Here is a 14,463-nt window from a genome sequence, read left to right on the forward strand (position 1 = left end):
TAGAAAGTAAACATATGATACTTTCCTAATGGAGAAATACTGAGAATAATACTGCTCAACTGGAAACAAGAAAGCTAAAATTGTGGTAGCACTTCCTCCAGGTATTTAGCTCAAGCTTAAGCAGAGTTGTCTGAAAAGTTAACAGGAAAAGAAACTACTTGTGAAGTGTTAAAACCACAATCTAAGAAAAAAATTTTTTCATAATGTCGTATTGTAGAGTATTAAGAACTAAATGTCACAGACTGGTTTAGTAGTATTTAATAAATACATTTTCCCTCACCTAAGACAAAAACAACAACAACAAAAAGCACCAAAATCCCAACATCAGTAGCTGAGTTGTTTGGGTGTTTTGTTTTTGTTTTTTCATTCTTCTGGAGCCGTGTGTCCAGCAATAGTACCATCTTTTTTTTTTTTTTAATTTTATTTATTTATTTATTTATTTTTGGCTGTGTTGGGTTTTCGTTTCTGTGCGAGGGCTTTCGCCAGTTGTGGCAAGCGGGGGCCACTCTTCATCGCGGTGCGCGGGCCTCTCGTTATCGCGGCCTCTCTTGTCGCGGAGCACAAGCTCCAGACGCGCAGGCTCAGTAATTGTGGCTCACGGGCCTAGTTGCTCCGCGGCATGTGGGATCTTCCCAGACCAGGGCTCGAACCCGTGTCCCCTGCATTGGCAGGCAGATTCTCAACCACTGCGCCACCAGGGAAGCCCAGTACCATCTTTATATTTTAGGCAAAGAATGATTTTCAGGTTTTCTATGTTTCACAGTGGGACGACAGTCCGAAGTTAAAATTCATATTAATTATTTGAAACTTAGAACTTATTTTTTCACTCTGGCAAATCCTGAAGACAACCCATAAAAGCCAATTTTTACTGCTCTATTGCCAAACAGTAAAGTTAGTAGCACAAATGATGTTTATATTCTATTTTAACAGTGTTTGTATGAGAAAATTAAACCTAAATTTTGATTGGGGATTTCAACAACACTCCCTCCCCATTCTACTGAATCACCTCTTCCCTCAGGCGACACTGGTAGAAGAAGGTTCCAGTTAGAGGTGAGAAGGGGTAGAAGTTCTAAATAGGCGCTGGGATTGGGAAGGAATAGTGGGGAGCTTTCTGAGGGTTTGTGAAGGTCTTTGCTTCTAGCAATGCAAACAGCAGATATAATAATAAGGAGGGCGGTTGCTATGCTCTAAGGGTTCCAGAAGTTTAACAATAAGCTTGTCCCTATTAATCACTAACACATGAAAGAGGTTTTAAGGATGTATGAAGCCCAGTAAAATTTATTGAATGTGTGTTCCTTTCCCTTCTCCCTCCTTCTTCCTTTGCTATACGATAGTATCTTGCCTTTGTCCCTGAGAGTCCTCCTCCACACCTCCTTATTTCCTGCTCCCTCTCCATATATCTGTTTTCTCCCAATCTTTTACATTCACTTACTTTCGCTTTGATCCTTTAGTAAAATTTGGGACCATAGAGATGTAGTACATAAATAATAGAACACAGTTCAATCTGCATTTTAAAATATTGCCTGACTTAGCTGTCTGAAGTCAGGGTCTGTTTTATTCATCAACTAACAGAATACAGTAGGCACTCAAAATATGTTGAGTGGGTAATGAACAAATAAACGCTGTTTTTGAGGACAGTTCTTTTATGGAGTTGAAATTCTAGGATGAAGAGCAAAATAGACTCTAGAGTGGGTGGGGGTAGACTAAAGAATAGGTTAGGAATATAACTGTGGTAGTGGTGGAGCAGCTGAATGAACTCACCCCCTCTCCCTCCCTCCCTTAACACCATAGAAATGAATCAAAGGTAATGTCTACAGGCGTCCAGGAGTTTACAGTAGGAATAAGAAGAAAGGGGACATAAAAAGACCAGGCATGTATAAGTTGAGAACAAACTTATTAAGAAAACAAGTGAGCTTAAATTTTGGCTTTCTTTTTGTCTGTATTTTTTAGGATTGGATTACATTAGGCTGCCAGTTCAGAAAATCCAATATAAGAATTCTTTAAAAAAAAAAAAAATAATAATAATTCTTATACAGGACAGTTTCTTTCTTTCTCATGTAAATGAAGGCAGTCCAGGACTGATTCAGAAGCTCCATGTAATCATCAGGTGCCCAAATCCCTTCTGTGTTTTTCCAGCAGCCTCAAGATGTGGCTTCATCTCTAAGATGGATATCCAGGATGGCCACTGCAGCTCCAGAATCACATCCACATTCCAGACAGAGGAAGAATTTACTAGGAGAATAAGCATATGCTTCCTCACTTTAGTGACATTTATTATGCACACTCCATTACCCTTTATAATCACATTGGCCAAAGTTTACCAACTTGGTCACACCTAGGTGCAAGGAAAGCTGGATAATTTGTCTTTTCTCTGAGTGGCAATATACCCAACTAAAGATTTGGGGTTTTATTAACCATAGAAGAAGCAGAGAATCGGCACTAGGGACAACTAGCCATCTCTACCACATTGACCAATGGATTTTCTTGGAAAAATATCAATAATAAAAGGTATACAAAGAATTGTTATAGAAAACACTCAGTATTGTTTTTAAAATATAGATTCTCTTTTAATGTGTAAAATCGTTAAGGCTAGGTTGTGCTTGATATTAAATTATTTGCAGATACTTAGTAAACATTGTAATTAGAAGAAACAGCATTACAAATACTAAATTTTAAAAAGTACATTGATACCTAATAATTTTAATCTTAAATGCACATTGTTCAAGCCCCAAACACCAAAAGGATGAGTAAAATTTGAGTATTTCACAAATGCTGTGCTAAAGAGTTATTTAATTTATATTTTAAATAAGACAGGACTGCTGGTTCAATGTATTGTAGCTCTTACTGTGTAGCTCTCAGAGCTAATAGTTACCGACCACTTATTATTCCAGTCACTGTGTGTGATTTCATGTAATCCTCTGGCCTTCTAAGGTCACTGTATTATCATTTGCATTATACAAGTGAGGACATCAAGGCTAAAAGAGATTTAATTTTTCCTTGGAACCCAGGGTTGTTGGACTCTAATGCCAACGCTTCTAGTCATTATACTTTACTGCTTCTTCTTTATAAATGTTTAATAGTATAATCTATCCGATTGTTACCTTGTATCTACATAGAAAAAGATCTTCTCATTTTAAGTACTGATTCTTTTCACTTAATCATACTACTTTAAACTCTAAAGATAATTGCAGAGGGACATTATGGAATAAAAACAGCTGGAGGCATCTGTCCATAAGTGAACAGTCACAAATAAAAGCAACCTCACTATCTTATCCATAAGCATCTCATCAAAACCATCTTTGACAACACCACCTTTGCCTTATACAGTATTTGTTTGGGTACAAAGTGGAAAGAAGCAAAAGGCTTCTTGGGAAATAAATTTTCTTCTAATTCATAATCAATTTTTTTGGGGGGGCGGTCACCTTAGGAGCAACCTTTACCCACTCAAAAATTCGTCTCACATTAGCAGTGAGGATTCACGTATCACCTCAACTCATTATTTTCCTTACTCATAAGTTTAAGGCATTCGTAATCAATTTTTAAGATTCTGCCTTCTTGACTTTACAGAATATGTCTCTTGCATTCTATTTCTACTCTCATCACTCTGGCATACATCCAGTTACCCCTTAACTAGACCATTACACTGTCTTAAAGTCTACCTCCCCTTAGCTTCTCCCCACAACTCAGACCATCCTAGAAGTTTCTCCTGATCTTCTAAAATCAAAGCTCAGTCACCTCATTTCCCTGCTTGACACATTTTTTATGATCTCTTGACTTCTTCCCCTCATCTGAAGCCATAGCACTGCTTATACCTTTAACATAATTCCACTGTGTGTGGTTCTTTATTGGATTATAAAGCTTCTTAGGGCTGGAATTATGTTTCTTTCGTCTTAGTGTACTCTGAAATATCCTGTGTGGGTTCTTGCAAAGCATTGTGTTCCCTGTAGAGAGTTGTTAAATGAAAGTTGTTAAATTTTTCTCTCCCTTTAAGGCCAAAATGTGGTTTAAAAAAATTACAGCCTATTATCCTCAAGCAGTGGTTATAAAAAGTATATCTTCTTCCTACCTTTGTCATGACCCTGATCCAACCCTCTCCTTCATTAAGGGGTTTTGGATAGACAGAAGGAAAGAAGGCTTGGAATATCTCTTTCACTGACATTGAGGCTATCTTCCACATTACATTCTTCCTTATTTAAGCATGGCTATACATGTATCTGTCTTCTTACCTGTTCATATAATTTTAGGGAAAGTAGCCCTAAATCTGTTTCCTGATCTTATACCCCTCCTTATTTCCTCTGATTCACCCATTATGTGCCAAGGGATTCAGTGCTGGACAAGATGGGTCATTTCTTACCTTTGGAGCTTTCAGTTTAATAAGAGAGACTGGCTAGCCCACTAGGAATTACAATGCAGAGAGATAAGTGCTTTAACAGGGAAGTATATAAGGGAGATATTTACTGTGCTCAGTGGGCAGGGGGAGGACAGGGAAGGCTTCTCCAAGGCAATGACGTCTAACTTCAGACTGACAGTGAGAAGTGGGCCTGGATTAGAGGGAACAGAATTGTGGTCAGAGGGAAGAGCATGTGCACAAGTCCAGGAATGATCCCTGTGCGTAGACTGTGAAGTTAGATAAAGTCGTGAGGCTGAAGAGGAGGGGAATAGTTAGTCTCACTACCTCTTCCTTAGATGTACTCAGGTTTCCTTTGCCTGGGCTCATCTTGTACACTTGTGAAAGTCACCACTTTCACCACTTTATATCACTACTCAGAAAGCTTTTAGGGCTCCATTATTGCCTTTTTCTTTCTCTAGTCTCCTCTTTCGCTGGCTTTGTAGGCTCCCTAAAACTGACCCTAACTTATTTCCCACTGCTTACTAACTCATATCCCTTGCCAGGGACAAGACAATTTCCTTTCAGTCTCTAGAGTTCATCAAGCTTGTTCTCTCCCCTGTGCCATTCCCCTCTACCCATCTTTCAAGCCTTTACTGACTCTCCATTGCTGCATATTTTCAGTTTGTAGCATGTAATTTAACACAGAATTACACATTGCCTAGTGTTGTCCTCATTGTTTCTGAGTCTTTTATCAACAACTGGATTGTAAGCTCCCTGAGGGCGGGCTCGGAAGCTGCATTTTAAACTGTTGAGTAGGGGAAAGGAAAGGACATTGGACCTGAAGTCAGACAGACCTGCATCTGACTCTACCTCTGCCACTTAAAAGTTGGCCAGTTTCTTCTTAGTACAGGAATAATGAGATCCATCTCACAAGGTGGTTGTGAGAAGTGGCACAGTCACTCCATGGGAAATTTGTGGACTGTAAAACTCTATATACATTTTCATTTTGTTCCACAGTTACGTAGAGTTATATTCATTATATAATGTGAGATTTTATGGTTCCTTCCAAGACCTTAGGATCTTGAGAATTTCAGACAGTTATTTTTCCTTTGTGACATATTTCTCTCTAATCCAGGTCCTGGCCATTTTTATTCTTCCTGTGTTTCATCTGTTTCTGCCCTGTCCTCAAACTTATGGATGAAATCATTTTAGGCAGCCGAGAAAATAGTATTTTGAGACATGAAAAAGTCCAGTTGCCTAATTTATTGATACACTGAAGAAATCTCCCACTGTCTTTTTCTCCTAGCATACTCTGCATGCATAGGAAACAATTACTTAGCATCTACACCTTTACATGAATACTCTGGACATAGAGCACTGCTCAGGCCTTTGTGGGCACTCATAGTCCTAAGTAGTTTTTCTGATATCCCTGCTTCTCCAGAACCCATTCTTCTTATTTTTTATTTTTATACCTCTCCTTAGACCAGATTCTCAGATCAGGGGGTCCTGTCAGTGACTTGTCAGGTTTTAAAGCTCAGATTCTGAGAGTTCGAGGGCTAGGGATCTTGTTTATGCTATTGCAGGACCAAAGAATGGGGAATCAGAGGAAGCCGACACATGCCTCTAATCCCAAGTGTCAGGGAAAGCTATGGCCAAGTTAAAAGGCCATTTTATTAATTATTACCTACCACTTGTACTATGGGGAAAGAAGGGACCCAACATACTGTTGTTGGTTACCTTACTATCTAAGAACTTATATTATCTGTCAGTCTTTGACTGTATCTAAGAACTTTACTGAGGGGGTTGAAGAAGCTCAGGAAAATAGACTTTAATTGAATGCAAATTTATATAGGAAAATAATGAACATTTCTTACCTTCCTAAGAAAAGCAGAGAGTAGACAAATCTGCTTGTTATTGGGGAAAAGGAGTGTTTACGGGGGAGGGGAAGTGGTAGAAAAAATGGCAACATTTAAAATTCAGTATTCATGGCATTTTAGGCAATAATTCACACTCAAGAAAAATATTTAATAAAGCAAAATCATCCCCGCTACTCATAAGAATTGTTCTGAAAAGTAAAATTGCCATGAATCAAGTACATTTAGTCTGGAGACCACCTTTTCGGTACAATTACTGTGTTTTAAACCATGGTTTCCATTGTTCCTAATAGTGTCTTTAGTCATCAACAGCTAGGGAAAAAATCTAGGACATGGAGCGCTATATAATCTTTAGAAATAGTAGCTCTCTGAAATTCCTTATAGAACTCAGGACCATTTTTGCTACTTTGGTTCCCCATTTACTGCTTACATTATTGCAAATGTTCTATAATAAATAATTTTCTTAAGCAGAGAGGATAGAAAGTATCCTAAAAATCATCATTTTCATACACTAAATCTCTATTTCAGAGTAGTCTTGAAACTGTAAGAATTTTAGACGATTATCAAGTGAACAGTTTAGACTCTAAATGTACATGAGACAGTTAATGTACATTTTTCAAGGTAATCTTCAAACCCAGTTCAAAGATACCTTCTCTCACGTCACCAATAGGCACCACTGTGTGATTCCAGTACCATTTTTTCATCATCTGCAGATTTTTTGGCATGTTTTGGGTGGTGTTATTATTTTCTGATACAAATAACTGTAGTTTGGGACTTTTTAAAAGTATCTCTTTGTTCAACACACTGCTTACATGGCCCAGTCTTTGTTCTGTGCCAGGTCCTAGGATTGGGGGAATCATTTTTAAGTATTAGATTCTCTTTGTCTCTATGGTATGTGCTGCCCAGTTTTCCATGTGGCATCAACTAATATTGCTTTTTAAGAAGTGCTTTTTTATGAGCCAAGGATACCAAAAGAAAAACTGTTATTTAACCCTGTCTTCAATATCCACCTGCTCTCGTCTCTGGAAGAAAGATGACTTTATTTTTTGCTGTATGGAGTTAATGTAGCAGAAAATCATCAAAACAAGACATAGACTAGAAGAAAATATTTGCAACACATATATCAGACAAAGTCTTGTATTCAGAATAAAGAACACTTTCAACTCAGTAGCAAGAAGACAACCAGCCCAATTAAAAAAAAATTAACAAAAGATTTGAACTGTCACTTCATGAATGAAGATATATAAATGACCGATAAGCACATTAAAAAATGTTCAATATCGATAGTTATCCAAGATATGCAAATTAAAACCACAATGCATTATTACTACACAAGGGCTTCTCAATTTCAGCACTTGACATTTTGGACCAAGTATTTCTTTGTTGTGAGGGGCTGCCCTGTGTGTTTTAGGATGTTTGACAGAATCCCTAGCCTCTACCAGGTACGTGTCAGTGGCAACTGACCTACCTACCAGTTGTGAAAACCAAAAATGTATCCAGACATTGTCAAATGTCCTCTAACAGGGCAAAATCACCCCCAGTTAAGAACCGCTGCACTACTCCCATTAAATTGACTGAAATGAAAAATACTGACTATGCTAAGAGTTGGTGAAGATGTAAAGCCACTGGAACTCTCGTACACCGCTGGCAGTAATGTAAAAATGGTTCAACCACTATGGAAAACAGTTTGGCAGTTCCTTAGAAAGTTAAACCTATGCTTTTTATATGAGCTGGCCATTCCACTCTAAGCAAATAAAATGGAAACATATATTCTATACAAACCTATCTAAGATCCTTAGGGAATGTACTATCCTACTTAGGTGAGAATTTTACACATGAATTGAAAATCTTAAGTAGAAAGAACCTTTTCTTTGTTGACATGTAGCATTTTTTCCACTTCCTTACTGGGATCATTTTGCTTCTTCCTGAACTGAAGCTACTTCAGTGAGGATATATTGGTGTAGACTCTTACTTTTTCTCTCTTAAAATGTGTTTCTTGCATTCACTTTCTTAAAAGATAGTTTCATATATTAGTATAATTCAAGAAAGGCCATTTTCTCTCAGTGCTTCAAAGATATTATTCCCCGATCTTCTGGCTTCCATTGTTAAAAATTAGACTGTCAGTTTAGTTTTTCCTTTGTAGGTAATCTGACTTTTCTCTTGGATTACCTTTAAGATCTTCCCTTTGTCTTGGAATTTTTCAGTTTTACTCTATGTCAAGGTATATATTTCCTTTCAGTTATTCTGTATGGGATTCATTGTGCTTCCTGGAAATGAGGGTTGATGTCTTTAATCAGTTCTGGAAAATTCTCAACCATCATCTCTTAGAATATTGCCTTTCTCCTTCGAGAACTCCAATTAGATATATATTAGACCTTCTATTTGATCCTCCATGTTTTTTATTTCTTCTTTCATATTTTCCATCTCTTTGTATTATGTGCTACATTCTGGATTATTTCTTCAGATTTACTTTCTAGTTTATTAATAATTTTCTCCTCATCTATGCTGAATACACTGTTTATCCATTGAATTTTGTTTCAATTATTATAAAGTCTGTATTCGATTCATTTTTAAATCTGGTTATTTTTTGATGGTTTCTTGTTCCTCATCCATACTTTCAATTTCCTTTAAAAATTTAAGAAACATATTAAACTGGTATTCTGCATCTATAATTCTAACACCTGAAGTCTTGCAGGTCTTAGGTGATTATTGTTTCTTCAGACCTCACTAATGGTGCTTTTTTTCAAGGTATGTTTTATTATTGTAAGCTCATATTCATCAGAATCTTATCTCCTTCAGAGATAATCTATATTTCTGACTGGAGCCTGGGGGACATAACCAAACCACTTTAACTGAATCCTTGCCTTGTTTTTTTGATTGTTTCTTTTAAGACCAGGTAGGTAAAGGGATTTAAGGCCCCAGCTCCTCATATGTGAGCCACTTTGTGCTTATAAATTTTCAGAGGAGGTTTTACCCCCTCTACCGAGAACAAAAGTGGAAACAGGCAAATTTTTTACCTCCTTTTGTAGATGGGGTGTTTTTCCTAGTTAATGCTTTCAATGATAGTTTAGCCTTTTGGGGTTTGGCACCCCCCAGTTTCCCAAGTCCTAGGCTTTGTCATCTGTTCCCTATGCTGCTGCTCTAGGTTACTGGGGATTCATAGCCACCAGCATCAGTAATCCCTACCTCCTTGGATTCCTCCTATTGGTCATTTTTGACTTATGAGGATTGCTGTTACTTTGCCAGTTTCGCCATACCTTTTAAATTATATTTCTTATAGAAATATTTGTAGGTGTTTTTTACAACATGAGTTGTAAAAGATTACCCTAATCTGTCAGAGAGTGGTGCTGTCAGAGCTCCTTAAGGCTTACATCGAAGTACACTTTTAGGGGACTTCCCTGGCGGTCCAGTGATTAAGACTACACCTTCCAATGCAGGGGGTGCAGGTTTGATCCCTGATTTGGGAGCTAAAATCCCACATGCCTCACGGCCAAGAAACCAAAACATAAAACAGAAGCAATATTGTAACAAACCCAATAAAGACTTTAAAAATGGTCCACATAAAAAAAAAAAACTTAAAAAAAAAGTACACTTTTAGTAAATGGCCTACTAATGTACTGTCCAAGTTCTTATTTCTGCTTTTTAGAATTTTTCTGACTCTTCCCTTGTGATCAAATGGTTGACTATCATTCTTTCTCTGTCAGTTTAAACAGTAGTAGTCCCTACTTCCTTCTAAATTACTGTGGACTTAGAAACTAAATAAACAAGCTTTTTGTAATTTTATACAAAATAAAAGTAAATTGTGTCTAAGAGAGGTAAACCAAATGTTTTCCTCTGAGTACAGTACATATTCTTTGGTATATATACTCTGTGCCATCTATTTTACTTTTTTTTTTTCTTACTTGTTTTAGATTCTTTTCTTGAGATTGTCAAACGAGTCAATTCAGGTATAATGAGATATTACTATATAAATAGTCTATAATAATCACCTATTTTGTCCAAAATTACTGATTTTCAAATGTGGAAGAAAACATTTTAAGGGGTGTGTGTGTAAATAATCATTAGATTTAATCCTACCAAATCACTCTGAATTCTACTTTTTTTTTTTGAGTAGGCAATACAGTATTTAACCACTAAGAAAAATTACCATATTTTCTTATGTTTTAAGTCTATTAAAGTGACTTTAATGATTGTGTGCCAATTTGTCTTCATTTATGTTTTCATTTTGCCCTTTTACATAAAATGTTATAATGTTTTCTAGATGTTATGGAGCATTCTTATTCTGGCAGTAGGCTCAGTGGGGAGTCAGTCTCGATTTCCTAGAAAGGGATGATGTTCTAATGACTTGGGTGGTCACAGAGGGTGGGGTGAACAGTCAATTATACAAAAGAGATTTAGGGAAAATAGTACAGGGGAAGATAGGGAGAGATGAAGAGAAAAGTTCATGGTCCCTTGGCCACTTTCCTAATGGACATACAATCACTGAAATATTAACAGTGGAAAGGAAACTATCAGACAACATCATGGTATAGTAGAAAGAACATGCCTTTGGAGTCAGACAGGCTTAAGTTCTAACCTTTGCTCAAGCCCCTTGCTATGTGACCTTAGGTATTTGACCTCTCTGTCTCACAGTTTCCCATTTCTGAAATGAAGATAGCATCTACCTATAGGGTTATTATAGGGGTTAAGAGTTAAAACATGTAAAGCATTTAGAACAGTACCTGACACGTACTAACTAAAATTTGTGTTAGCTATGCTGTTAATATTACCAAATCTGCAGCCATGAAGTGTAGCATCTATCTACTTCAAATCTTAGACTAAAAATCAAATCAAATCTTAGACTAAAAATCTGAGTTACTGGTTTTGAAGCTCTCCATCAACCGGCAGTCAGTTACCTAAGTGCTACAATAACAATCAGATGTTTTGCATAACACAGAATCCTGCTTTCCAAGCCCTTTGTACCTTTTTGCCTTTGCAGTTTAAGGCATTTCTCAGTCCAAGTGTCCCTTTAGGAGCAAAAAGACTACAGTAGGTGGATCTTATAAGGAAATTATAAGAAGTTGGAGAAAGGAAGACGGTATGGATATTATTTTTAAAGAAGGTAGACTGGGAAGAAAAAAAATGCCTAGCTGATAGTAGATGCCTAATTAATATTGGTTGAATGACTATTGAATAAATAGGCCCAATATATCCATACATATAGAGGTTTATGAATTTAACAGAAACATACACAACCAATCCTTGGTGTATAGATATGTAAGTGTTAAGTAATTGATGAAACTTTCATTAATATTTGGATGGATACTGTTTTAATTTATTAAGGCTTCAGAGCCCAAGGAAAACACCAGCTTGATGTAGAGTGTCTCTTTCCCAAATGATGTATTGAAAATACTTTTTTTTCTTGATACAGCATGGCTTAGTTATCTGTGACATTTGAGGACAGAGGAAAAGGATGAAGTAAGGATATCACCAATAAATAAAACCTAGAGTTAGTCTCCAAATATTTGTTTAATTTCCCCCTACCTTCCTAGGGATGTATAGAATACAATGAAATATTGAGAGGAAGTATATATGTATACATTTTTGACAGCACCCTACAGTATCAGTAGCAAATCTCTTATGTTTTTTAGTGCATGGTAAGTTCAGTATATAATTGATGATATGGCAAGTCAAGCTGATCTACTTAAAGTAATTTTTTTTTAGGGAACTAAAACTAGCAAATGATTTAAGCAGTACTTGAAGAAAAAAACAAAAGGTGGTGGTTCTTGAAGATTTTTATAGAAAATATTAGAAACTGCTTTAGAATACTTTATAAATTTGGCAAGCCAAAAGCAGAATGAAGAAAATTATTAACTATTGTTTCACAGTGTTTTTGTGTCTCTATTGCAAGTAACACTGTCAATTTGAGCAAATACTGAGGTTTGCACTAAACATTACAATGATGAAATCTGTAACTCTTTGAAAATCCCTTCTAAATCCTCAGAAAACTTTCTTCTCTCAAGAATATGTATTGAGTGATAGAAATAAAGAGGAAAAATTACATAGAATGGCACTGTACAATTTGTTGTTTGCTTGATTGTTTTGAAGGCTGTATTTGTATGTGGTTGTTTTTAATCATATTTACATTTTTGGATTTGCACTGTAGCATTTTCTTATTGGGTCCCCCCCACCAATCCCCCGTGAATTTTAGAAATTGAGTATTAGGGAATTTAAGAAGAAAATAATCTTATACATCTTCCTACCCTTATCCTCTATGCACAGACAAGAAAGAAAATTTCCCACAAAATTCTATATATTATTACAAATACACAAATATTTTAAAGATAACTTTATACAGGATCTGGCACAATAAGGATATAAACAAAATTATCACTACATTACTAAAATCTGATATATTTTGTTAAGGGTTGGTGAAGAGATTTTATCTTTCTTTAACCCAGGACAGTCTATCCTGTTTTATAACTTGTGCTCTGCTCTGACACTATATAATTTTTTAAAAAAAGCAAAAAACAACAACAACAAAAAAAACACTGAAGGTTGGACTTCATTGGTATCTGGATCGGTTGAGTCCTTACCTGTTTGTCTGCTTTCTGATTGGCTGAAAACTGTTGCTAAGCTTGTTTTTTTTGTTCTTTGGGAAAGTCAAAAGTTGAATGTGACCTATTTGAACTGTATCCTGCGCTGCTTTTGACTCTGCTTTGCTCTTTCTCCGATCCACATACTTTTTTCTGCTATCTTTTGAAGTTTAGATTTTTTTAACCCATCAATTTGTAAATTTAGTGTGCAGTATTTTAAGGTTTTAAGATTTTAATTGTACATTTGTAATGCACAAATTAGAGTACAGTGGTTTGTTCTTTTTTTAATCTGGTTGAATACTTGAAAGTTGAATTTTCTGACATTTAAAGCACGTTCTAATTGTAAAGAGCAAATACATTATTTAAAGACCTGCCTATTACAAACACAAAAGATTATTTGGATATCAATAATATCCTTATTGTTAATAACAATTCCAAAGTGCATCACTGAAGAATTTATTAGGTCAACTTTTTGTGTTTTAGGATAAAAGCTATTATTGATCATATTGGCATGTATGTCACTGAAGGATGGGACTGACTTTATTCATGTTTTCTGGAGAAAGGCTAGAAGGATTGACAGTCTTTTCAGTTATAGGCCAAATCCGGGACAGCCTAAATAAAAGTTCTACTGGAAGCCAAGTTTGGTTTGTAATTCAGTAAACCATAATTGAACTGTTGTGATTCCAAGAGCCTTTTCTTTAAGGCTCTATTTGGCATTGATGGGAATGAGACTTTGAACTAGATTTCCCCGGCACTCTTTTAGAACCAGCAGAAATCCTGGGAACATTCTCTGAGCCTTAAAGCCTGACTCAAGCCTTGGATGAATAACATAGGGAGCTACAGACTAGCATGGATTCTCCAAACCTACTGGGAGTTCTAGTGTACAGATCAGGAGATGTGGCATGTATATAAAACAGTGATATTCAAATGTATTACTGATTTTTTTTTTTTGTCCACATAGTCTTTAGTGAAACAGTATTACCAGAATTCTGATTTATATACAATATCTAAAACTGGTGTTTTATTAATAAGTGATCTCTTTAAAGTTCAAATAAGTAAAGTTAAATTATTTATCAAGCCAATTAGTGAGAACAATGAGGTTGTTATGTTTTAAACAAATTTGAAATAAAGGGGTTATGGATTATAGTTACAGTATTTCTGTATTTTCTTGTATTCATAATATCAGAGAAATCTGGATTGACACAGCAAAGTACCTACATGCTGTAGCAGCCCACTCACTACTATAGTTTTACTCGAGCAGATGCAGGCAGGCATGAGTTTTTTAGAAGGCCAGAACACACAAACTGTACCCTTCCTTGCCACTGACAAATTTACAAGAATGTTCAAACATATACTCACAGAGATGATGGAAGAAGCTTTATTTACTCCAGTATCTAAATTATTATTTTGGTGGTTTCCAATGCATTTACTGTTTATAGATGTTTGTAGGTTACCTTGAAAAAGAAAGCTCAAATATAATATTTCATAATATCTCTAAAGTACTTGTAAGAAATACAATTCTGAAATCACTGGTAATGTACAAAGAAGCCTGGTGTAGGAGGAAGCCAGGTTCTGGTTAGCGTAAAGCATATTAATTCTTGATAAAATCAGGAATTATAATAACAGAGTAGAACTTTAGAGCTGAAGTAAAGTATGAGAGACCATGAAGTTCATTTGCCCTTCA

At 36.0% G+C, this 14,463-nt stretch overlaps 1 protein-coding gene and 1 non-coding gene across 4 annotated transcripts in view; one reads left to right on the forward strand and one right to left on the reverse strand.

Moving 5' to 3' along the window:
- The window catches only part of SESN1 (sestrin 1), a 121,032-nt gene that overhangs the window by 70,484 nt on the left and 36,085 nt on the right, over positions 1-14,463 (forward strand). The window lies entirely within an intron of this gene.
- Positions 3,412-3,526, reverse strand: LOC133102688 (U12 minor spliceosomal RNA). Its single transcript, XR_009703041.1, has one exon. It is a non-coding gene; the product is annotated as a U12 minor spliceosomal RNA (small nuclear RNA).

The sequence above is a fragment of the Eubalaena glacialis genome, chromosome 12, assembly GCF_028564815.1.
Source record: "Eubalaena glacialis isolate mEubGla1 chromosome 12, mEubGla1.1.hap2.+ XY, whole genome shotgun sequence".
NCBI classification, from domain to species: domain Eukaryota; kingdom Metazoa; phylum Chordata; class Mammalia; order Artiodactyla; family Balaenidae; genus Eubalaena; species Eubalaena glacialis.